Here is a 23634-nt window from a genome sequence, read left to right as displayed (position 1 = left end):
CTGACAAAAACAAGCAACAGGTAAAGGATTCCCTACTTAATAAATGGTGCTGGGAGAAGTGACTAACCATATGCAGAAAAGTGAAACTGGACCACTTCCTCACACCTTATACAAAAATTGACTCAGAATGGATTAAAGGCTTAAATGTAAAACCCAAGACTATAAAAACCCTAGAAGAAAATCTAACCAATGTCATTCAGGACATAGGCATCAACAAAGATTCATTAAAATGTCAAAAACAATTGCAACAAAAACAAAAATTGACAATCAGGATCTAAATAAACTAAAGAGCTTCTTCACAGCAAAAGAAACTATCATCGGGTGAACAGACAACCTACAGAATGGGAGAAAATTTTTACAATCTATCCATCTGACAAAGGTCTAATATTCAGAGTCTACAAGGAACTCAAACAAATTTAGAAGAAAAAAACAACCCCATTAAAAAGTGAGCAAAGGACATGAACAGACACTTCTCAAAAGAAGACATTTATGCAGGCAACAAACATACGCAAAAGAGCTCAACATCACTGATCATTAGAGGAATGTAAATCAAAACCACAATGAGATACTATCTCACGCCAGTCAGAATGGTGATTATTAAAAAGTCAAGAAACGCTGGGCATGGGTGCGGTGGCTCACGCCTGTAATCTCAGCACTTGCCAAGATCATGCCACTGCACTCCAGCCTGGGTGACAAAGCAAGACTCTATCTCAAAAAAAGAAAAGAAAAGAAAAGAAAAGAAAAGAAAAAACATCAAGAAACAACAGATGCTAGTGAGGCTGTGGAGAAACAGGAATGCTTTTACACTGTTGGTGGGAATGTAAATTAGTTCAACCATTGTGAAAGATGGTGTGGTGATTTCTCAAAGACCTAGAACCAGAAATACCATTTGACCCAGCAATCCCAGTACTGGATATATACCCAAAGGAATATAAATCATTCTTTTATAAAGATACATTCACACATATGTTCACTGCAGCACTGTTCACAATGGCAAAGACTTGGAACCAACCCAAATGCCCATCAATGATAGACTGGATTAAAAAAATGTGGTACGTATGCACCATGGAATACTATGCAGCCATGAAAAGGAATGAGATCATGTCCTTTGCAGGGACATGGATGGAGCTGAAAGCTATTTTCCTCAGCAAACTAACACAAGAACAGAAAACCAAACACCACATGCTCTTACTTATAAGTGGGAGCTGAACAATAAGAACACATGGACAGAGGGAGGGGAAAAACACACACTGGGGCCTGCTGTGGGGTTGGGGGCAGGGAGAGGGAGAGCATCAGGAAAAATAGTTAATGCATGCTGGGCTTAGTACCCAGGTGATGGGTTGATGGGTGCAGCAAACCACCATGGCACATGTTTTCCTATGTAACAAAACTTCAGATCCTGCACATGTATCCCAGAACTTAAAATAAAATAAAATAATACCGAATGGTTAAAGAGAGAGAAAACAAACATTTCTAACAAAACAAGAAAGTGATTAATACAACATACCACATGCATAAATGAAATACTGTATTTCACATCTATTGAAATTCAGTTTTCCACAAATTTAAAACACAGTAAGATATTTATTAAAAAAACTAGGATACATATAGAATATGTATATATTTTGTACGTATTAATAATGGTTCTCTCTGGAAATGAGATTTATAACTGATTTCATTTTAAACATTTCTGTTACTATTTTCTACGTGTCTATATTGCTTTTAAAATCAGAAAAAATATATACTTTTTATCTGATTTAAAACTAAAATTATGAATTCAGCATCCAAATGGCTGCACCCTGTGACTGAGTCCATGTGAGATTCATTACCCCAATGTGACAGCTAATTTTTCATCAAGCCCACTTGTGAATAAGCCTCCATGGCTTCCTCTATTGCGTTCCACACAATTTAGTACTTGATGATATGCTGCTTTGTATGCTATTTGAGGCTTTTTACTATCAATGTATGTGTGTTAGTATTACTGAATTCAGTAAATGTTTACAAAGCACCATTCTGTTGCAGACTCTGTTATGCTACTATGTTCATTTGTTTTGTATTTAATTATCACAACTTTAATATACTCCTAAGTTTCCATAATTTTTAAAGATGTTAAAAGATAAAGTGACTTGCTCAAATTCAGAGTGGCAGAATTGAAATTTCATCATAGGCCTCCTATTTCCAGGCTTGAATAGTTGTTCCACAAAAAAGAGTCTGCACTCTGAGAGAATGAGCATTACACCTTTTACTTAGTCCTCTCACCTAAGGTGACCAGAACACTTCGCACAGTGCTCTGTAGGTTAATTTCCTAATGGATATTACCATACGGAAGTAGTGTCATGATCCTCTACTTTCCAATCTGTGCATAAAACTGAGCAGTGCTTATCAAATCCTGGATTTGTGCTGCTTTGCTGAGACAGTGAGACAGCCATTCAGAGATTTATCCCAAAAATTTGCCAGTGTGCTGAATGCATGGCAGATGCAAATGGAGGTTCGGCCTAATAGATGAAAGCAAGCACCACATTGGGCAGGGCAGGCAGGAAGCTGATTTTATTAGGGAAATTTACAAGCAGAAAGTGTGTAAGAAGAGGCACACAGTTCTCCACGTTGTGGGCAACCCATGGAGAGGTATGTGGGAGCTGAGACATACTGTCGGCTATGCTCCAAGAGGGGTTCCCCTGCCCCCCTGAAACTCCACCATTTTATATAAGACAAACAAGCAAGCAAATAAAGAAATGATAATCTTGAGTTGTCATGCCAGCCATTCCTGAGGGTTGCATGCCTGTGCTTATATCACCTGGAGGCCTTGAGAAGCAACAGACTATGTGCAGCCACCCAGGCAGAGAGAGGAAGTGTAGCCACCGGTTCCTTCTATAGCTTTGGCTGGCTTTGCCTGACCACGTATCTGGGATCATCCCCAGGGCAATGATCTCACCACGGAAGACTTAAACCTTGATGTTTTATGTGACATGAAATAATTTAATCTTTCTGTTCTTCCACCATAAAATGAGAAGATTATATGAGCTGAAAGCCCACCATGGCATCCCAGCCTAGATTAACTGTGTGCCCCACCAGTGCGTTCTGTCACCCTTTCTGACATTCCTATCATGGAAACGTGCATACCTGTGTATTTGTCTGATTCGTCTTTCAAGAACACAAGACTTCCTTTGGGTTGCTCTAATTTTTTCACCAAGGCATCCCCAGCATCTAACACGAGCCAGTTATAGAGAATCAATTAATATGTACTTACCAAAAATAAATTTTAATAAATAAATATTTAAAATATTAAATTAAATAAGTAATTTTAAAATGTATTTTAAAATAATACATTTTAAAATAAAAAAATTTAAATTTATTAAATAACAAATTATTTAATGAACAAATTATTAAATAAATTTATTTAATTTTATTAAATAATTAATAAACAAATTTTAATTATTTATTTATTAAAAATGTATAAGTAAATGGAGGGATCCCTTTCGGCTCTTATATTCATACTTCAATCACACTGGCAAAACAGGCTCCTGGTAGCTACAGGCAGCAGCATCTAAGCCAATTTAAGAAAAGACCCTTTGGTAACTGTGTCCCTTAATCCTACTTACCTGACTGTGCTTTCCCTTGCTCTTCAAAGTTCTCACCTGAAGGCTTATCTAGTCCCAGGGTCAAGACTAAACTGGCTGTAGCACAAGTCTACTCACTTTGCATCCTAAATCTTTACAGCTTCTGGTCACACCCAGGGCCCACAACCCAGTGAAGGCCACTGAGATCCCATGTGGTCTGTTGGGTTATCATTTTTCTGCTTCCTTATGCCCATTTGTAGGATCAAACTTCTACTGAGGTACATTATCTCTTCTTGCTCCTGCTGGTCTTTTCCTGTTTTCAACCCTGCCCAGTACCCTAAGACCGGCCTTCTTGATGTGACAGCTGTCCACTTGCACAGTTATCCCTCTCCCCCATGTCCATGTCCTCTCACCTGAGCTTCCTTCACACCCACCTGTCAGAACACTGTTAACTTCTCTTAGAAACTTCTAAGGTGGGCTGTTGCCTAACTCATCCCTCAGCTTGGGATGTGCCTTTAAGACACTGAAAGCCCTGAGATGCTGGCCCAGCTTTTCTGCCTCTCTGTCCCTGCCAGACACTCATCAGGTTGGCTGCCCTGTGTTAATGTAAACAGCCATCATGCCCACACTCAGGATAAGGCCCCCTGGGCTTCCCTGGACTGCCCAAAATCAAGCATGGTTTTGGGAATCTACCAATAGCTTTCATTTCCCTCCTGGTTTGTTTAATTCGATTTTAAATATTATTATAGTAGAAACTGAATGGATATTGTTTTGTTTGTCACAATGAAAATATCAATTTATATGTTCACGTTTGAGATTTATTTCAAGACTTGGCTTAAAAGCTATTGTGTAGTCAAATAGTTTCTTAAATGATTCAAGTTTCACAAAATTTTGAATTTGATTAGTTTTCTGGACTGAAAACTTCTACAATGAGTGGAAAGTTTTCATAAATGTGACAGCCACTTTACTTTCAAGAAGTGATTTTCTGGCCTGTTTTTAATTCTGCAGTGACATCAGCTCCTTTTCAATAAATTAGTTGCTAGATGTAATAGAAACAAATGTGCCATTATTTGTATAGTGAAGGAAAATATTTTGTAGTTCTGTACTTTGCCATGTTTCTTTCTGAGTAATCTTCTTCCTTCCCCTAAAGCATTTTGGACACTAAAGCTTAGCCATGGAGGTAATTTATCACAGATGGGGTGACCAACCATTCCAGTCTGCCCAGAACAGAAGGGTTTCCCAGGAGACAAGACTTCATGTTCTAAAACCAGGACGGTCCCAGGGAAACCAGGGTAGTTGGTCATCCTAAGTCTACGGGGCCTAGGAGGGGAGGTACGATAGGAACAACAGGCATCTGCTTGAAGAAAAGGAGACGAAGGCAGCCCCTAGAAGGAAAATAGGAAAAGTAGAAATTCTATCAGCAAGAAGAGGAAGAGATTTAAAAGTGAGAATGAGGATTAATACTATTCCAACGTCTCTCGTGATCTAGTATCCCCAACCCTAGAGTCTCTACTCTAAGACCTGGATTGAGGGAGTAGTTAAGAACATAGAAGCCCCAGAGAGTTGGGGGCAATAAAGTAGAACTTGTGCCCTACCTCCCATTTGGTTCCTTGGGAGGAGAGCACCTTTCAAGTTAACTCTGGGCCAAGGTGGGGCAGCTGCATCAGAACAGAAATGGCAGTGTGGTGGTTACAGGTGAGGCCTGGAGATGGTATCCCACGTCGAGGCAGTTAGTGGAGTGCCCACATAAGGGACTGGAGAGAGAACCTGTGTAAAACTTGGAAGCTCGATACTAAAAAAATCCAGATGGGCTTACATCAGCAGTTGGGGTGGGGCAGAGAAGGTTGTCTGTAGCCATGCAGAGAGTATAGAGCTCAAGTAAAAATAGTCACAGTCACCCAGACACCAGAGATAAACCAGCTATCAGCAGGAGCCAGCAGAGAAGAACAGAACTTGTACCAAGGGGCTGTCTCCCTCCTTACAGGCTGTCAGGCTTCTCTACACACACAATGCCAAATTGCAAAGGAGACTGGAAGATGAGGGGAGACTTTCTGGAGAAGAGAAATAGCCCCAATAAGGAAACTGGCTATTAAACTGACTTGAAATTGACTGGAGACCGTGTTCCCTTCAGGGATACGTTTTCTGGGGTTTAATTTTCCCAGCAGCAACAAACAGGATTCTGATGACCTTTCCCTGCCACTCCCAATTATAATAAAGGACACTACTTTTTTTGCATATCTCGGTTGCAATATAAAAAAAAAATTAAACCCTGCCACATTGTCATGGTTTTCAATTCTACCTTTACTATTTATTGTTCTCTGAATTAGTTCCAAATATAGCCTTCAAATCAAGAAGTGACTTCTATTTCGCAACTGTGAGTTACTGAGATTGGAAAGATCATGACATAAAAATAGTAACAACAAAGACCATAAATATCAGAGTCATCATGAAATTGGAAGTCTTCCCCCTTTCAAAAGGAATCTTGGCATCTGTCTTGTAACTAGCATGCCTAACTCATAGCCATGTTATCGTTACCATTCTTCCTTGGCTAAAACAAGATTTTTCCTACAGCATATTTTCTTGCTTTCCTTTTTGCTCTACATCTTTGTTTCACGTATTTACAATGTAGTACTTTAAAGACACCATAATTTTGGAAATATCAAGCATTTATGTAAATTTTAAAGGAAAAAGATTTTCAATAGCTGGACCATTCCATTGCTCAAATCTTGTAACATGGGAACTTACCAACTTGGCTTATACTTAGGCCAAAATGTACTATTGCCTCGGCAGGAAAACAGAATTTGCTTTTGACTAAGAATGGATTAAAGTCTTCTTTCTAGAAAGTATGCTCACAATGGCACTCTGTTCAGAGTCAGGTCTGTGCAGGTGTGACTTGGCAGGATTTGGGAGGCATAATAATAGGAGACATTGTTGTAATTGGTGTCATTTTACTAAGAGTGTAGAGGATAAATTTCTAATCTACTCAAGCAATTAAGATTGAATAAAACACAAAAAGCATCTTTCTCAAGAGGCATGGTTTCTATGAAAAATAGTGACCTTTTGAGGCTCATAACTTATCCCAGTGCTAATTTCCTCCATCCTGCTGTCTCAGCTTAGCCATACCCTAGGGCTTGCATTCCTTCTCAACTAGACCTAATTTTATGCTCTGACAATTTCCCCAGAAATTTGCTTCCAAGTAGTCAAGGTTGTACACCGTAATTTCAAGTCTTGATGCCTAAATATTTTCCTTGACAAAGCATTAGATTTGACTCTAGCACAGCCTTCTTCCTTTTGCAGTGTTAACCCCTGGGAAAGTGTGTTGTCAAGCAACCTTGGTGAAAGCATCATAGACTCTACAGTGTGTCTCCACAAAGATCAAAGTGCCTGAGGAAAATATGATGGCATTACAGATAGCCAGTCACTCTGACTTCAGTGTAGAGGTTGGCACACTACAGCCCATGGGCTAAATCCAGCCTGCTGCCTGTTTTTGTAAATAAAGCTTTATTGGAGCACAGTCACTAATTTTGTTTTCAAATGAGAGTATTTTTGTAATATATATGGGTGCTTTCACACTACGATGGCCATGCTGAGTAATTGCAACAATGACTGTATGACTAGCAAAGCCTAAAATGCTTACTATCTGGTCTTTTAGAGAAAAAGTTTGACAACCTCCATCTAGAATCTGACTGGTGGACCTTTCCCCTTGAAATTACTAATCAACCAAGGACCGTCTTCCCACTGAAATTGTTATGACTTCAGAATCCTTCCCAGTGTAGACAGACACCAATATTCACTCCAAGTTGCCATCCTCAACCTAGAATTTTAAAACTCTAGAGTCATACAGGGCAACAGAAAGGAAAGCCCATTCCTCACAAGCTAGGTAATCTAAAGATTAAACACAGGTTGTTCTCTCACTATCCATTTTTCCATCTTTCTATGAAGTTAGGTATACTGTCTACCAGGTCTGGTATTCTAAACAAGATCACTGGGCTGGGAGAAACCAGAATGGAGCATTTTGTTCTTCCTTCTCTATCTTAACCCATTCAGGCTGCTATAACATAATACCACAGACTGAGAAATGTATGAATAACAGAAACATTTCTCACAGTTCTGGAGGCTGGGAAGTCCAAGATCAAGGCACCAGCAGATTTGGCAATTGGTGAGGGTTGGCTTCCCACTTTATAGATGGCTGTATCTTCACCTGGGAGAAGGGCAAGGAGCCTCTCTCAGGACCATTTTATAAGGGCACTAACCCATTCATGAGGGCTCCACCTCCACAACCTAATAACCTCTCAAAAGCCCTACCTCCTAATACTATCACATTGGAGATTAGGTTTCAATGTATGAATCTGGGGGGAACACAAACATTTGGTCTGTGGCACCTTCTGTCTTCAAGTTTTCCTACAACTTAGTAATCATACCACCAATAAGTGAACCAAACCATTTCAAAAAGTTGCTAAGAAATTTTGTAATCATTAGGAAAAGGTTACCTTCCATAGCAACCTTAGACTGTCTAATGAATCTCTACATTTGTTTTTTTATTTTCTTTTTTTTTACTTTGAACCAATTTCATCACTCTCTGTCACTGTAGAAAGGTCATCATCCTCAGTACTTTCCCTCTTAATCAATTACCTTGCCATAAAGCTTTTTTGTTTTTTAAGAATCAGGCTTGTGAGAAAATTTTCATACTGGTGCTTCCTAGCCAAGGGAAGACAACATAATTGCATTTTTCCTTAACCACCCCCTTTTCTCTGAGCATATGCCCAGAAAAACTACAGGGGAAGAATAATTTATACTCAAGTCTTAAAATGAGGATTCTTCAGCAGCTACTTTACTCTTCTCTAACTAAATGAGAAAGCACTTAACAAAAGCACTTTAAAGTGTCGTAGAATACCCATGATACAAAAAAGAATTATTTATCCTCCACTTAAGTACCACATAATGAGATATTATTAATAAGTGAAAATTGATCCACTTTGCAAATGACAAAGCTCAAATCTCTTTCCTACCAATGATGAGGTCTCTTTCTCAATGCCAGCCCACAAAAGAAAAGCGATTTCACTTTAGATAGCTCCAGTAGTGTAAATCAAAGGTTTTATGGCTTTGCTGCTGGGCTCTCTAGTGATGTATTTTGCTGGTATCAAATTATAAGCATATGAATCAGTAAGCAATGAAGGTTATTAAAGGTCCCCACATTCCCAGCACACCTGAACAGTAAAATAATCACTGAGGAATAGATATTGCTTCATTAAACTTATTTTCCCAAAAATAATGTTAGCAATAGTTCAATTAGCAAGAGTTACTCTTATTTCTTCATATTCTTTGTATCTGTATTCTGTAATCTGCACTTTCAAACCTCAAGCTAAAGAATGCAAGCCTTACTTCTGCAGTAAATAGGACCAGAAAATGGCTAATTCTCTGAGACTTTGAGATTCCAAAACTTTAAGGTGTTTAAAAGTAAATCGGTATGGAAATTGAGATTTGGTTTTAAGCCCCAAAATACCTCTTACATGCAGTCACTGAATTGCCACTTTTTCATAGTTGAGTTCTCCACTTATTTTTTTTTTCATTTTCCTTATGACGAGAGGAACAGAAAAGACAGCAAATCCCTATACCCATGAGAAAGGCTCTTAAAGTATCTGTGAAGTTTATTTTTACATTTTAACAGATGACCCAAATACTAGAGCTCCTACGCCTAAAATCCTGCCATAATGATAAGGCCATGCTGTCCTAAGGAAGGCAGAGAGTCGTGCACCATTAATATGGGAAATCAAACAACAGGGATATGAAAGCTTGGATAACTCAAATCTAAGAGTAAACTTGATAGATTATTCAGTATGAAGGTTAAATGATTTGTTGAAGGTCACAGAAGAGGCTACAAAGCAGGGACTGCATCACAATTTTTTAGGCATTTCTGTCTCCACTTTCTGGCATTTCCCAAAGACTGTCAATCCTATCTATAGTGTCTGGTAACTAATGACCACGGAAATCACCAACACTGGCAGGTGAATTCTACACTACAGCAAATTACTGTTCTACATTTGACCAAAGAAAGTAAACTCTTCCAGGCCCTTCCAAACCTCCCTAGATCATTGGATGGGAAAATAACCTAGTTATTCCCATGCTTTTGTTCTAGAATTGTATTGTAACATACAAACTCCCTAAACCTCCAAAAATTGGGCTTTTATGTTTAATCAAAGTTTGATTATTAAAATCTGAATTGTTTCATCCATTACCTGCTATCAGTTTCCCACAGATTCCTTTTTTTACATTTTTAATCATTTTTGCTCTCTTACGAACAGAGATGCTTATTGATGAAGATCCCGTCAAGTGGGTTGAGGAACAAATGCATTTTAAGGACAAATGACCTGAGGAAATAGAGAGTGAAATTTGAGGTAGAAAAGCAAACTGAAGCAGGCATTAAAAACTCTCTCCGGCATCATCAAATTTTCCCTGTCTGTTGGGTTATTCTTTTTGCCTGCTTATTTCTCTCCTCTTAATAACAAGCAAACAAAAATAGATCAAAATCCTTCCCCTGCCAGCCACAGCCATATTTCCTTGCAAAATTCTTCAGAAGAGTTTTCTGCATATGCCATTTCACTGTCTCTAAGCCCTCTTCTCCCCACTCTCTTCAACCCACTTTTAAAAATCTTTTTTGTTTGTTTCAGGGGTACATGTGCAGATTTGTTATATAGGTAAACTCATGTCATGGGGTTTGGTGTACAGAAAATTTTGTCACCTGGGTAATAAGCATAGTACCTGATAGGTATATTTTCTGATCCTCTCCCTCCTCCCACCCTCCACCCTCAATTAGGCCCCAGTGTCTGTTGTTCCCCTACACATATCCATGTGTTCTCTTTGTTTAGCTCCTACTTACAGGTGAGAACACATGGTATTTGGTTTTCTGTTCCTGTGTTAGTGCGCTTAGGATAATGGCCTTCAGCTCCACCCATGTTGCTGCAAAGAACATGATCTTGTTCTTTTTCATGGCTGCATAATATTCCATGGTGTATATCATACCACATTTTCTTTATCTGTTGACAGGCATTTAGGTTGATTCCATGTCTTTGTTATTGTAAATAGTACTGCAATGAACATGCAAATGAAACCACTTTTCTGTATAAAGATCACCAGAACTCACCACCCTGCTAAATCCAATGGCCAATTCTCTGTCCCCTTTTTTTTTCTTTTTTTTTAGCTACCCTATTATCAGTCCCTTTTGTACTTGACTTCTCAGCAGCGTCTAATACACTTGAGTTCTTCCTCCTAGTACACTTTCTGCTCTAGGCTACCAGATTCCCACATTCTCTTGGGTTTTGCCCTAATTCCTTGGCATCTCGCCTCTTTCTCTTCAGCTAGTTGCCCTTCCTCACCCTGATCTCCCTAACCGTGGTACACCCCAGGCACTTCAAAGCCTCTTTTCTATCTTTAATCACTCCCTAGGCCATCTCAACTAGACTCACAACTGTAAATGCAATCAGTAGGTGTCAGCTGTCAAACTCGTAACTCCAGCCCACACTTCAACTCCATATAAATTTCCCATAGATATCACAGGTTTAAAATATCCAAAACCAAACTTTTGTTCTTCCCCTAACTCTAAAAGCCTGCTCTGCATGCAGTCATCACCATTTCTGCCTGCTACATTCTTCAACCGCTGGGACCCAAACCCTGGCAGTCATGCTTGACTTCCATCTTTCTTGGGATGGGGTCTCACTCTATCACCAGGCCGGACTGCAGTGGTACCATTTCAGCTCACTGCAACCTCCACCTCACATGTTCAAGCAATTCTCCTGCTTCAGCCTCCCACGTAGCTGGGACTACAGGTGCGTACCACCACACCTGGCTAATTTTTCTATTTTTAGTAGAGACAGGGTTTCACCATGTTGGCCAGGATGGTCTCAATCTCTTGACCTCGTGATCCACCTGCCTTAGCCTCCCAAAGTGCTGGCATTACAGGCATGAGTCACCACACCCATCCCCATCTTTCTCTTAAATTTTACATTCAGTCTATCAAGAAATGCAATCCCTTCCATGTTCATACATGGCCAAAGTTAATCACAGTTCTCACCTTTTTGACACAATAGCATCCTAACTGGTCTCTCTTCTTCCTTACTTGCTCCCTAGCAGTCTATCTCACCATAGGTGCCCACTGAAGGGAGAGCAGAAAGCTAATGTTATTCTGATGGTGTACAAAGTTCCAAGAGCCTGCCTTTCCCCTACCCTTGGCCTTCCCTCCACTCCTTGCCATTAACACTCAGAATTCCTGTCCTGTTACTTTTCCCCATGCTCACTTCACTCCAGCCACTCAGGTCTCTTTGCTGTCCCCCAAGTGCCCCAGGAATGCTCCTGCCCTGGGGCCTTTGCATTGGCTATGCCCTCTGTCTAGAGCTCTCTTTCCAGAAGTCAGCCTGACATGCTCCTTTCCCTTACTTAATTTCTGCTCAGATGTCACCATTCTATGGAGGTCTTTTCTGAAAATCACATTCAAGATTACAACCACCCTGTGTCAACAATTCAGTGTCCCTCATCCTGCTCTGTTCTTTTCCTTGACAATACTTATCAATTCCCAACAATACTTATCAATTCCCAACTTTCCTTGACAATACTTATCAATTCTCAACATACCATTTAATTCACTTATTGATTACACTTATTGTTTATCATCGGCCTTCCTCCATTAGAATGCAAGCTCCATGAAGACAGGGATTTTTGTTGGTTTTGCTCATGCATGCATCACAAACACCCAGAAGAGACTTGGCATGCAATTAATGCTTAATAAATGTGTCGAAAAATGAATGAATGGTGAATCAGGAAAAAAAAAAAGAGCTAGAAAGAGAACTTGCGAATAGCAGAAATCACATTACATAAAACAAAAGAAAAACAGCCTATTCTGATTTTTGACTATAGGTCTTGCCTTACAATGTTCTTCTTCTTTCTAGAACTTCTCTGTGATCTCATTGCACTTTCTCCTTCAAAATAACTAAACATTCACAGTATTCCCCTTGAGCATGGAGGTGACAACACACATCTTTACTCTTTGGGGCTAATGAATATCTCTGGAGGGCAGGGGTTTCCTCTGTTCCAGGGGCTTTGAACAAATAAGAGGTGGCACTCCAGCAAACTTGAACTCTTCCAGTAAGCAAATATGAAAAGACTATTTTATCATTGCTAGGTCAGGATTTTTCTCCCTTAACAATAAAACTTAACTGGCTTTCATGGTGTTAGGTTTGTGTCAAAACTTCAAGTATTTGGAAGAAGTGAACTGATTACTCACATATAGAAAATGACAAATGGTAGCACGGAAAACTAGTTTCCTGGAATAATAACGTAACTGGGTGTATTAAAGGCCAGAGGCATGAATCAATTGACTAAGCCAAATAATTCTCTTAACCTAAGTCACCCTTTCTATTGTTAAAGATCAGATAGCTCAAGATGTGCAATTACAAACTGATGCTTTTTTAAACAAAGAAAACTGATCAATTTCTTCTTTTTTCTCTGTTGAACTGACAAGCATGACTCATTCAATTCAGATAAAGGCAAACATTAGGAAATTGACCCAAATAGTTTCTGAAGCAGCACTCTACTCTAAGAAAGGCAGCAAACCCACTTGAGACATTCAAAATTACATTGTACTTACCAGCCTGTCATACTAAGCATCGGATGAGAAAGATGAAGATGGCTAATAAAAAAGAATGAAAGGATGATGCCATACAACAGTGAAAAAAATCAACTTATTTAAGAAAAGAAAGTTAAAGTCTTAAAGTCTTACTTTCTCCTGAGTTCTAACTATTGGTTTAACTATCTCAAAAGATTACAATTTTTTCATATGTCTACATTTATACTTCTGTAAAATGTCTGTATAGGTCTTTTACCCAATTTTCTATCAGATCGTTTATCTTTTCTTACTGAAATATAGATAATATCTATATTTTATAAATATTAACAAATTGTTATGTATCAATTCTCTTCTTACAATTTATTACTTATATTTTCATCTGCATTGCATATCTTTAGATGGACAGAGATTCTTTAACATGGTTAATTAACACAGTTATAGAAGAATTCTCCATGATCCCAGAGCAGGAAAAGGATTTTTTAAAGCAATATATAAAAAGAAAAAAAAACATAAATGCTGTTCTTTTTATATATTGCTTTAAAAAGCCCTTTCCTGCTCTGGGATCATGGAGATATTCTCCTATATTTTCTTCTAAACATTTTAAGTATTTGTTTTTCACAGTTATGTCTTTGCTCTGTCTGGGACTGATCTTTGTATATGGCAGTATATAGGAATCCTCATTGCTTTTTTCCTATGGTTAAGTCTCCCAGCAGCATTTATTGAATAGCTCTGCCCTACATCAGGTTTTCAAACACACTTGGTTTTGTTTCTGGACTTTTATTCTGCCCCATCTATCTGTTCTATATCCTGCGCCAATACCACACCATTTTCATCAGTGTAGCTGTATACTAATTCTTGCTCTCTGGTAGACCAGTTCACCACCTCCACCGCCACATGCTTCATCTTCTCAAGGAGCATCTTGACTATTCATCAATCTTTGCTCTTTCATACAAACTTTAAAGTCAGCTTGTCAAATTCCACAAAATTCCAATTAGGATTTTGACTTAGTTGCTTTGAATCTATAGGTCAATTAGGGGAAAACTGACATCTTTATGATACTGACTCTACCTATCCATGAACATAATATTTGATTGATTCAGGTCTTCCATAATTCTTCCAACAAAATTGCACATCTGTTGTTAGAATTGTTCCTGGCATTTTACATTCTTGTTGCTTTTGTAAATGGTACCATCATTTTCATTGAATTTTCTAACTCTTAATACTCTACATAAAATGGGATTCCATTTTTAAAATACTGATCATGTATTTAGATGGGCTATTTCTCAGCCTTTCTTGTAGTTAGGTGCAGCCATATGTTTGAGTTTCAGAAAATGAATATGGATGGAAGTGAAAAAACCCACCTTCAGCCTATGTCATATAAACTCCCCATGTGATCTTTTATGCTTTCTTCCCCTGTCTACCAGCTAGTGTTTGATACTCAGCACGATCTTGGAAATTGTATATTGTGACCATCTGTTTTCCTTGGTCTCTAAATGGCCACAGTGCACAGAAGCCCTACATACCACCTACACAGTCTCTTACCAATTAGGAACACTTGTGTTAGGCTATTTATTTAAACAAGAAATAAACCTAGAATGTTCTAAGCCATTGAAATTTTAAAATTTGTAACAATTATGTGGTTCAGATCTATTCTCTTACTGACTGTCTGCTTATCTTAACATTTACAAAGACAGTATGTGAAAACCTCTCTAAGATTTTTTTTATTTCTCCTTACATAGTGTAAATTTTTATTTTATATATTTCAAAACTATGTTAATAGGAACATTCAAGATTAGAAAGTTAAAACTTCCTGATTATTTCAAACTTTTATCAGTGGCGATTCTCTTTGTCTCTAGAAATGCTCTATGCCTTAATATTTTACTTTGTCAGACATTAATACAGTCATACCAGCTTTGGCAGAGGGATAGTATTTAAATGGTATTATCTTTTTCCATATTTGACCTACAGTCTGTGTCTTTATGTTTTGGCTATGTTTTTCATAGATAGTATACAACCCAGCTTTAAATGTTTCTATCAAGCTTAAGAGTTTTTGTCTTTTAAGAGTTTCATTTATATTACTCATAATTACAAATAGCCCATCTTATTTTTTATTTCTATTTGCCTTGTTTTCCACAACTCCTTCTTGCTTTCTTTTGGATAGACTGAGGGCTTTAATACCCTGTGTCCTTGTTTTATTTTTCCTCTACTTCTTTTGTAATTATTTCACCACATTTCTATTAGTTGCTCTGGAGATTTTAGTATTATTGATTAGATTTACAAAGTCCAAAGTTAATTAATATGAAACAAGACCAGAACCTTAGAACCTTTTTTTACTGCACTCACCATCTTCTCAACTGTTGCCCAGGATTTTAGTTCTATTTTATTTGTTTAACCCCATCAAGCCTAATTTTTCTAAGAGCTTATTCTAATAATTATTATTTTGTGCAAGTTCTGCATAGATTTACTATCTTAATCACTCACGTGTTAGCATGGGCTCTTAAGTGAACATTTCAGAAACCAAAGATGAACAAAAAGTAAATTAAGAAAGGAAGTGAAAAAATACAAAAATGATGTAGTATCAGATTGGCTCCCATTTCACAAATGGCTTTAAAAAGTAACCATCCTGTGGAATAGTGCATGGAAAACGGGAAAAAGAGAAAATTTATATACTCAGCTGTTTTTGGTTTTTTGTTGTTTTTGTTTTTTGTTTATTTGAGATGGAGTTTCACTCTTGTCACCCAGGCTGGAGTGCAGTGGCACAATCTCGGCTCACTGCAACCGCCACCTCCCGGCTTCAAGCAATTCCTGTGCCTCAGCCTCCCGAGTAGCTGAGATTACAGGCGCCCGCCATCACGCCCGGCTAATTTTCTGTATTTTTAATAGAGACGGTGTTGCGCCATGTTAGGCAGGCTAGTCTCAAACTTTTGACATCACATGATCTGCCTGGCTCGGCCTCCCAAAGTGCTGGGATTATAGGTGTGAGTCACCGCGCCTGCCCATACTCAGCTGTTTTATGTCTCTTGTTTATAGTAGCTTAACTTTACCCTAATGGAAATTAATTCCCCCTGCACTTCCAAGTTTCTCATCTGGCCCTTTGAGTAACACCTCAGGATGCAGATTCCACACCCTGTCATGCAGAATTTTATCCAAGTCTGAAAGTGGTGGAAATAGCCAGAGACACCAGGCATATAGCTGGTTATTCTGGTGGCACAACAGCATCCGAGAAGGGTAAGTCATTAGCTGTCTCCAAGCAATGGAACTACACAAGCCAGAAAGAAATACACATAGGATGTAGCAGCTGTGAAGGTATATCTAAGTTGTATTTATTTTCTAATCTACCTGGTCAAGTTTGATAGTATTGTTTCTCATATTATAATTCCATACAATCTTTTAATTTCATAAACATATTAAACACAGTTATTTTATGATTGTAATATCCACAATCATTGCATGCCTGTTTCTGTGGTCTTCTGTTTTGCTGACACAAGGATTTGTTCCCTATTTATTACCATAAATTTATGTTTCTTGGCACTCCTTCTGTGGAAATTCTTTGAAGTCTAGGCTGATGATAAATTTCTTCAAGCAGAATTTGTGTTTATTTCTTACAAGTGCATCAAACACCAATAACCTGGGACCACTTTAAACTACATTTTCAACTTAGAGCTTTTGGGATCATACATATAGTGTGAATTCCAGCCTCATGCTCCCAGGGGGTTTTTCTTTTTCTAGCTTGCCTAGAGCCAAAGCTATGAAAGATGTATTTATACATACCCACTATCTCCCTAGATGAAGTGAGTTTTGTTTTTCTGTTTTGTCAACTAGCACTGCCACTTCTGGAAACACTGTGCTATGGGCAAAGAAGGAGTCTCCAATCAGACTTCATACCCTGATCCTGACCTTTTTCTTTTGTTTTCCACAGATATGATTACTAAACACACATTCTAGACCACCCAGAATGAACAAATCACCTACAGCAAACGCAAGCTCCAGTGCTAGCTTAGCCATTTCAATTCATCTCTCTCCTGATTTCTTGCTTCAGATTAAATCTTTTACTTTCCTGACAGCACAGACATGCAAAAATGTTTTTCCGTATATCCATCATAAATTTTTATCAGAAAAGGGTTCTATGGACATCTAATTTGCTGCCATATAAATGGCATGTTAACTGATATGCCAGCCAAGATTCAAAATCTCAGGAAAAAATCTACAATTGACCTAGTTTATGTGGCATGGCCACTCCTTGTTCAGAAGAAAGTGAGGTCCCTTAGTTAACAATTATACCATATCCAATAAGGGGTAAATATTCAAAATAATATCAGCAGTTATTATGAGAAGAGGAAATAGAGCCTGTTCCATCAAAAGAAAAAAAAAGAGGAGGATGAAAGGCATTTCCTTGGCTGTAATAATATTTACTAGTCCATAATAAAATGAGTGCATTTTGTGAGTCAGAGAGACCTGGTATAAAATCCTGGCTATAAGACTATCTATGTAACTACATTCATTTTCTATTGCTACCATAACAAATTATCACACTTAGTAGCTTAAAGCAACACAGATTTATTATATTAAAGTTCTGTAAGTCAGAAATGTAATTCATGTGTCTCTGAGCTAAATCCAAGGTGTCCACAGGGCTGCATTCATCTCTGGAAACCCTAGAGGACAAGCTGTTTCCTGGACTTTTTCAGCCTCTAGGGACAACCACATTCATTGGCTTATGGCCCTCTTCATCTGTTTTCAAAGCCAGTAATGTTGCATATTTCTGACCTCTTCCTCTCTTCACATCTCTCTATAACCACAGCTGGAAAAGTTTTTCACCTTTAAGGACTCATGTGATTAGATCGGGGCCACATGGATAAGCCAGGCTAATCTCTCCATTATAAGATCCTTAAGCTTAATCACATCATCAAAATCCTTTTTTCCATGTAAGGTAACATATTCACAGTTTCTGGAAATTAAGATGTAGACATCTTAGGAAAGACCTACAACAGTAACTTTAGCAGGGTTAAATAAATGTTTCCTAGTCTCAGTTTTCTCATCTGTAAAATGGAAGTAATTATACCATTGCTCATAGTAGTGGGAATATCATGGGTGAATAGTAGTGGGCATTTCATAAATACTTATTAAATGAAAGAATAAATATGTACATTGTGTGCTTGTTGAGAGTATTAAATGAGATATTAGTAAAGTATCTAAATACAGTGCTTAGAACATAGGCTCACTCAAAAATTGGCTGTTCCTGTTGTACATATGGCACCATTCTGGATGCTTTAAAGAAATAATCAAAGTGCATAGTCCATAAAGCTTTAGAATTTTAGAAAAATGATGTAAACATGAAAACTCACTGAAGACAGCTTGCAATACTAACAAGCAAAATATTATTTTTAAATCACCCAACTACATAAAAACACATATAGACCAATGGAACAGAAAAGAGAGCCAAGAAATAAATCCACACATTTATGGTCAACTGATCTTCAACAAGGATGTCAAGAACACACAATGGAGAAAGGATCGTTTCTTCAATATGAATGGTGTTAGGGAAACTGGACATTCACATGCCAAAGAATGAAAATGGATCTTTATCTTATACCGCACACAAAAGTCAACTCAAAATGTATAAAAGACTTAAGTGTAAGACCTGAAACTATAAAACTACTAGAAGAAAACATAGAGGAAAAGCTTCTTGACATGGTCTTGGCAAAGATTTTTTTGGCCATGACACCAAAGCACAGGCAACAAAGCAAAAATAGACAAATGGGATTCCATCAAACTAAAAAGCCTCTGCACAGCAAAAAAATAAAAAATAAAATAAAATAAAATAAAAATAAATAAACAATTAACAGAGTTAAAGGTAACTTAATGGGAGAAAGTATTTGTAAACCATATATCTGACAAAAGTTAATACTCACAATATATAAGGAATTCATACAACTCAATAGCAAAAAACAAAAAAAAACTAATTTTAAAATGAGCAAAAGGTCTAACTAGATGTTTTTCTCAAGAAGACATACAAATAGCCAATAGTTACACGAAAAGCTGTATGGAGATTCTTCAAAAAATTAAAAATAGAACTACCATATGATCCAGCAATCCCACTTCTGGGTGTATAAGGATGCTTCAAAAAGTTCATGGAAAATGCATTATTTTAAAAAAATTACACAAAGATTTCAAAATTATTTTGCACCAAAATAAACTTGTACTAATGCGTTATAACATATCTGAACAGAATCTCATTTGAGACACAAAGAAGGATAATACATCAGTTTGAAAACAGCCCCTATGACAGCAACATGATTTCTGCTAAAATCTAACCAGAGCAAACATCAAGTTGATAGTGAAGTTTTGGTGGAAAAATGGTAAAATCACTGTGGCTTTATGAAAAGTTTATGGGAACAATTCCCCAAAGAAATCAGCAGTTTACAAATGGGTACCTTGTTTTAAGAAGGGATTAATTGTTGTTGAAGTGAATTGTTGCTCTCAGCAAACCATCCACTTCAATTTTTGAGGAAAAAATTCATCCTGTTCATGCCTTAACTGAAGATGACTGATGATTAACAGTAGAAACAATAGCCAACACCAGAGACATCTCAACTGGTTCAGCTTACACAATTCTGACTGAAATATTTAAATTAAACAAACTTTCCACTTAATGAGTGTCAAAACCAACTGTTCTACCCAGATCAGCTGCAGACAAGAGCAGAGTTTCCAATGGAAATTTTAAACAAGTGGTGTCAACATTCTTAAACATTTATTTGAAAAATTGTAACGGTAAATGAACCATGGCTTTACTAGTACAATCTTGAAGGCAAAGTACAATCAAAGCAATGCTACCAAGAGGTAGATGTGGTCCAGTGAAAGTAAAAGGACCAGTCAAGAGCAAAGGTCATAGCAACAGTTTTTTGGGATGCTCAAAGCATTTTGCTGGTTGACTTTCCAGAGGGCCAAAGAATGGCAACACTTGCTTATTATGAGTGTTTTGAGAAAGTTAGCCAAAGTTTTAGCAGTAAAACACCCAGAAAGCTTCACCAGAGTCCTTCTCCACCATGACAATGCTCCTGCTCATTCCTCTCATCAAACAAGGACAATTTTACAAGCATTTCTATGAGAAATATTAGGCAGCTACCTTACAGTCCTGATTTAGCCAAAGTCCTTCTGAATTCTTTTGCTTCCTAATCTTAAAGCAAATCTGTAAAAAGCACCTATTTTCTTTAGTTAATAATCTAAAAATCCACATTGACATGGTTAAATTCCTAGGACCCTCAGTTCTTTAGGGATGGACTAAACAGCTGGCATCATAGCTTACAAAAATGTCTTGAACTTGATAGTGCTTATGTTGAGAAAAAAAGTTTACATTTTTATTTTTATCTTTTAGTTTCATTTTTCCATGAACTTTATGAAGTCCCCTCATATATCCAAAGGAAATTAAATCAGAATCTCAAAGAGATCTATACCCCATGTTCACTGAAGCATTATTCACAATAGCCAAAATATGGAAACAACCTAAATGCCAGTTGACAGATGAGTGGATAGAGAAAATGTGGTGTGCGTGTGTGTGTGTGTGTGTGTGTGTGTGTGTGTGTACACACAACATAATATTATTATGTCTTTAAAAAGAATGAAATCCCACCATTTGTGACAACATGAACCTGGAGGATGTTATGCTAAGTGAAATAATCCAGACACAGAAAGACACTTCAGGATCTCACTTATATATGGAATCTAAAATAGTCGAACTCATAGAAGCAGAGCGTAGAATGGTGGTTGTCAAGGACTGTGGAATGGGGAGATGTTGGTCAAAGGGCATGCAATTTCAGTTATGCAAGATAAACGAGTTTTAGTGATCTAATGTACAGCATGGTGACTACAGTTAATAATACCGTATTGTATGTTGAAATTTGCAAAGAGGGTAGATTTTAAGTGTTCTCAATACACACACACACACACACACAAAATGGTAACTATGTGAGGTGATGGATATCTTAACTTGATTGTGATAATCATTTCACCATGTGTACACATATCAAAACATCGAGTTGTACACCTTAAATATATACAATTCTTGTCAATTATACCTCGATAAAGCTAAAAAAATTTAAAAAAAATAAAACACCCAGCTATGTGTTGAACTCTAGTTTAAACTAAACTAATGCTATTCATGCATAAATATGTTAGCATATGGCCGGGCACGGTGACTCTCACTTGTAATCCCAGCACTTTGGGAGGCCCAGATGGGTTGATCACTTGAGGTCAGGGGTTTGAGACCAGCCTGGCCAACATGGTGAAACCCTATCTCTACTAAAAATATAAAAATTAGCTGGGCATGCTGGTGGATGCCTATAATCCCAGCTACTTGAGAGGCTGAGGCAGGAGAATCGCTTGAATCCAGGAGGCAGAGGTTGCAGTGAGCCAAGATTGAACCAGGCCACTGCACTCCAGCTGGAACAACAGAGCAAGATTCAGTCTCAAAACAAAGAAAAAAAAATGTTAGCATCGAATTTGCTTTGGCTTATCTCATAAGGCAAAACTACTAACAACTGAGCATGTCTCTCAGGTTCACCATCTGCCTAATGTTAGTGTTAATGATACAAAGTCCCTTGCTTGAGACTAAATACTCTTTTTTCCATTAGGTTAAGCAACTGCCACAGATGAAAGACAATTATCCTGGTAAGTTCCATTCTGACATCTCTCCAACCCTCTTGGCTACCGTATGCTTCTCTGAGCTTAAAAAACATCATGATATTAAACAGAATTATGTTCTCTATGACCAAATGAGAGCTTATTCCGAATGATCTCCCAGTGACTAGCTATCTTCCTAACTGTGGATTGATGCTATCCCTCAATCTATTCCAGAAAGCAAAATCATTTGTTCCTTGACATGAATTTCAATGCAGTTTTGTTGATCTCCATGCACGTGGTATGATTGTTATCACTTGCCAATTTACTTAATTCTAAACATTCAAATATTCAAAACATTTCAGAGCACTCTCTGTGGACCAGAAACTCTCTTAAATACACCAGACAGGTTTTTGCTCTCAAAACAATGAAGTCTAATTGAGTATCCAGGTATATTTTTTATCTATAATATAAATCGGAGTGTGAAAAAATCTTAAACAACATATACTTTAAGATTAGAGAGAAGGTGGTGATTCTTAGTTTGTTTTTGAAAATTCCCATCATAATCATTCTATATGCTACCCCGAGTTTGGATATTTCTAATCAAATAGCCTCGGAGTTTCAAGATGTATGAGTCAAACACAGGAGGAGATATGATATTTACAGTCTGTAAATAAATAAATGTATAATTAATTATGCTAAGCAATTATTAAATTAAATAGAGCTATCTAGTAGAGCAAATGGCAAACCTATTTAATTTTAATTCTCTTTCCATTCATCTTAATTGTATAAGCTGTCATATATAGAAACATAGCTCTGTGATATTTCATCATCAGTTTCCTCATACATTTTCCCCATGGCCTCCTATAAGGTGGTGACAATCAGATGTACCCTGACATTCTGAATTTTTTTCAATCTAGGTAAGGAAAAACAGCCCACTCTATTGGTCATGATAGTCTGGTTTATGCTATTGTAATAACCCCAAAATCACATGCCCCAAAATCATAGAGGCTTACTTCGACACACCCTCATCATCTTCACTGAGGGGTGCAGGCTGATGAGGCCTCCTCCATCTGGAACATCGCCAGTCAGTGGAACATGGATTAAGACACTTGGAAACTCCCAGTTTTGTTCCAACAGACTTCTGCCAGAAAAGAGTCTCATCACTTCAGCTCTTTCTATTGGCCACGTCGAATCACAGATCCACGTCTAACTTCAATGTCTGGAATGTGTCTGGAAGGCAGGCAGAATGATTGGTGAACATCCTTCATGACTATGGCCATTTTCCAGTTAGAATTAGCTTCCACATAGAGTTACGTACCCTCTCTGATGCTGTGTTTTTTACTCTTTCAACAGTCTACATCCTTCAGAACCCTCATTTAAGATGCTCCTCTCCAAACACATTAAGACTTGACTTCCTAAGCTGCTAACCTCTAGAATGCTTCTGTACCTATTTAGACACCATAATTTATATATATAGCATAATGTCTTATGCATAAATGCAGACTTGCTGTTCAGGTCAAATAAAATCCAAACAGTGTTGGCACTTAGTCATAAAGCTCCTATTATATTTAAGGAAAGCATTCATTGACAGTTTGACATATTATCATATTTTACTTCCCAACAGTATCAGCTAAGAATTCAGAGGAGGTAGAGAGCAAGGGCACAACCCTATTGGAAACTGGAATTCAAGCTGAGCCAAAATGGACTTCCTGACTTCACAGTGTGAATCTGCAACGCAGTCTCCCAATCACTAAGCATTAAGATGATTTTTACATGTTTTTCTTCTAAAGAGAAGGTCAAAGCACTATCGTAAAGATTAAAATTACACTTCACCTCCAAAAAGCT

The 23634-nt window shown here is 37.7% G+C and overlaps 1 long non-coding RNA gene across 1 annotated transcript in view; it reads right to left on the bottom strand.

Moving 5' to 3' along the window:
• The window catches only part of LOC129491484 (uncharacterized), a 206073-nt gene that overhangs the window by 153844 nt on the left and 28595 nt on the right, over nt 1-23634 (bottom strand). Inside the window, exon 2 of the long non-coding RNA XR_010114136.1 lies at nt 22803-23019. This is a non-coding gene — a long non-coding RNA (uncharacterized lncRNA). The remainder of the gene's footprint in view (nt 1-22802; nt 23020-23634) is intronic.

This window comes from Symphalangus syndactylus, chromosome 10 (genome assembly GCF_028878055.3).
Source record: "Symphalangus syndactylus isolate Jambi chromosome 10, NHGRI_mSymSyn1-v2.1_pri, whole genome shotgun sequence".
NCBI lineage: Eukaryota > Metazoa > Chordata > Mammalia > Primates > Hylobatidae > Symphalangus > Symphalangus syndactylus.
The sequence above is the reverse complement of the archived record's forward strand: the minus strand, read 5'-3'. Positions and strand labels throughout refer to the sequence as shown.